We start from the raw sequence: 3,753 nt of genomic DNA, 5'->3' as shown, positions 1-3,753 counted from the left end.
TGGCATTCATAGGATACCATTTCTTTGAGAGGAGCCACTGAAAATCGCAAATGTTGTTCCTTTTGAGAAAGGAACAGCAAAGTCACTCAAATGTTGTTCCTTTTGACAAGGAACAGCAGACACGCTCAAGTGCTGTTCCTTTTCGCAAAGGAACAGCAAAACATCCAAGTGCTGTTCCTTTTCGCAAAGGAACAGCAAAACACACAGGTGTTGTTCCTTTTCGCAAAGGAACAACAAAACACACAAGTGCTGTTCCTTTTCGCAAAGGAACAGCAAAACACACAAGTGTTGTTCCTTTTCGCAAAGGAACAGCAAGACACGCAAGTGCTGTTCCTTTTTGCAAAGGAACAACAAAACACACAAGTGTTGTTCCTTTTCGCAAAGGAACAGCAAGACACGCAAATACTGTTCCTTTTCGCAAAGGAACAACAAAACACACAAATGCTGTTCCTTTTCGCAAAGGAACAGAAAAACACACAAATGCTGTTCCTTTCCGCAAAGGAACAACAAAACACACAAATGCTGTTCCTTTTCACAAAGGAACAGCAAAACACACAAGTGCTGTTCCTTTTCGCAAAGGAACAGCAAGACACGCAAGTGCTGTTCCTTTTCACAAAGGAACAACAAAACACACAAATGCTGTTCCTTTTCGCAAAGGAACAACAAAATACGCAAATATTGTTCCTTTTCGCAAAGGAACAACAAAACACACCAATGTTGTTCCTTTTCGCAAAGGAACAACAAAAACACACCAGTGCTGTTCCTTTTCGCAAAGGAACAGAAAAAACACACCAGTGTTGTTCCTTTTCGCAAAGGAACAGCAAAAAACACACCGGTGCTGTTCCTTTTCGCAAAGGAACAGCAAGAACACTTGGAAAGAAAAATCAAGGAAACATATATACAAGATGCTATGTACAAGTTATAAAATGAATTTCTTAAGCTATAGGTGAGGAAGATTGCGCTTCCTCTCCTAAAATTTTCATATCAGTATCTTGTCGCAGCTGTTGACAGAAGGATTCTCGAGTGAGTGGCTTTCGATAAAGGCGAACTCAGTGGCCATTTACTTTGAATGCATATCCAGAACCGTCAATTGTGACCAAGGTAAGGGTCCCATTCTCGTGTACCTTCTGGATTTCATATGGTCCTAGCCATCGAGTCTGGAGTTTCCCCGGGAAATCCTGAAACAGAGAGTCGTATAACAGAGCCCAGTCTCCTTCATGAAAGACTTTATTCTTGATCAGTGCATCATGCCATTTAGCCCGCTGCTGTTGAATCAATGCTGTATTCTGTAATGCAGAGAGCCTGATCTCGTCTAATTCATTAATCTGCTGTAATCGATTGATTTGTGCCTCACTCAGATCTAGGCCGACTTCCTGTGCAGTTCGTAGCGTTAGGATTTCGAATTCTATGGGGAAAATTGGCTGCTTTCCAAACACTAATTGATAGGGTGAATAGCCTGTAGTGCTTCTCCATGTGGTTCTGTAGGCCCACAGCGCCTCAGGTAGTCGAGCGGCCCAATCTTGCCGATGTGATGCAATGGTTTTTGTTAAAATTGATTCTATTACCTTATTACTACTTTCTACTTGCCCATTTGCCTGCGGATGGTATGGGGTAGTAATCTTATGTTGGACATGGTAATTGTTAAGTGTTGCAGCTAATTTATTTCCAACAAATTGTGGTCCACCATCGGTGATTAATTCTCTCGGAAGTCCATAACGTACAAACAAATGGAACAAGAATTGTATCACAGAGTCTTTTGTAGCCCTAGGTAACGATTCGGCCTCGACCCATTTAGTAACATAGTCTGTCGCCACCAGAATGTATGTCCTCTGATTTGATGATGGATTGATGGGTCCAACGAAGTCTAGAGCCCATCGTTCGAATGGCTCAATGACCAATTGTGGTCTCAGAGGCATTTCATCGGCTTGGCCAGGTTTTCCTGCTCGCTGGCAGCTGTCACAGGCTTGTGCAAACTTTTTCGCATCCTTGAAGATTGTAGGCCAATAGTATCCGGTCTGCAATACTTTATGTGCTGTTCTTTTTTCAGCGAAATGTCCCCCGCATGGCCCGTCATGGCAGGCTTTTAGAATGTCGAAGATTTCGTCTTCTCGAATACACCTTCTGATTTGCATGTCTGCCCCTGTATGGAACAAATGGCCTCCAATCCATGAAAAGCGAGTGCTTTTCTGAACAATCTGCTTGCGTTCCTGAGGGGTTAAGTGTTTTGGTAACTTACCGACTGCGAGGTAATTGGCGACATCGGCATACCAGGGTGTTCGAACAGCAACAGCAAAAAGGTGCTCGTCAGGGAATTGATCGTCTACTGCTGCTGTTTCGACTGCTTTCGGCATCCGTGAGAGGAAATCAGCTACAAGGTTCTCCTTGCCAGGTCGATCCTTGATTGTGATGTCGAACTCCTGCAATAAGATCAACCACCTGGTTATTCTAGCATTCGTAACAGGTTTATTTGTCAAATATTTGATAGCAGAATGATCTGTATATAACACAACAGGATAGCCTGTAATATAATGTCTAAATTTGTTAACAGCATGTATTACAGCCAGGAATTCCTTTTCAGTAATGGTATAATTAAGTTCGGCAGAGGATAAATTTTTGCTGATATAGTAAATAGCATATGGCTTCTTATCCTCTTCTTCTCCCAGGACTGCACCGATTGCTGTGTCCGAGGCATCAGATGAGATTTGAAATGGCAAATTCCAGTTGGGTCCTCGAAGGACTGGAGCTGTTGATAACAGGTTCTTCAATTCCTTAAAATCCTGGTCGCATTTTTCTGTCCACAAGAAATCAACATTGCCAGTTAAAGCATATAGAGGTGCAGCAATACGTGAGTAATGTTCTATAAATCGTCTGTAATACCCAGAAAATCCAAGGAAACTGCGTACCTCTGTTTGAGTAGTGGGAGTAGGGATGAGCAAAAGAATCTGAATTTTAGCCGGGTCTACCTGGATGCCAGCTGCTGAGATGTAATGCCCTAGAATGAGCCCTTCTGTCATCATCATGTAACACTTTTCATGACTCAGGCAAAGTCTGGTAGCGATACAACGTTGTAGGACTTTCTCCAGGGTATCCAGAGCTGGGTCAAAATCATCTCCATACGGTGTAAAATCATCCATATACACCTCAAGTCCGTCATTTATTAGCTCTGCAAAGATGCTGAGAACAGCTCTTTGAAATGTAGCAGGGGCATTGCATAGGCCGAAGGGTAGTACTTGATAGGCAAACGTTCCCCAAGGGCAAGTAAAGGTAGTTTTATCCTGATCTTCAGGGGTGATTTGGATTTGGTTATATCCGCTGAAGCCATCCAGGAAAGAGAAAAATTTCTTCCCTGCTAAAGTGTCCAGTACTTGATCTATAAATGGGAGGGGAAAGTGATCCTTCTGTGTGGCCTTATTTAACTCCCTGTAATCCACGCAAATCCTCCATTTCCCGTTTTTCTTGGGTACCACCACTAGGGGAGAGACCCACTTACTGTCGGAGATGGGGTAAATAAAATTAACATCTAAAAGTTTCTGAAGTTTTGCTTTTACTATTTCTTTTAGATGGGGGTTGAGTCTTCTTTGTGGCTGGCGAACAGGTCTTGCATCTTTCTCTATATAGATGTGGTGGGTGCATAATTGAGGATCAATCCCCTTCATGTCAGGGTAATCCCACGCAAATGCTCCCTTATATTTTTGTAACAGACTAACAAGCTTCATTTCTTGATCTGGTGTCAGGTTGGCGTTAATATTTAAA

This window comes from Pinus tabuliformis, chromosome Q (genome assembly GCF_031772625.1).
Source record: "Pinus tabuliformis cultivar Carrire ecotype Pingquan chromosome Q, CPIR1, whole genome shotgun sequence".
NCBI lineage: Eukaryota > Viridiplantae > Streptophyta > Pinopsida > Pinales > Pinaceae > Pinus > Pinus tabuliformis.
This window is presented reverse-complemented; position numbering follows the sequence as displayed.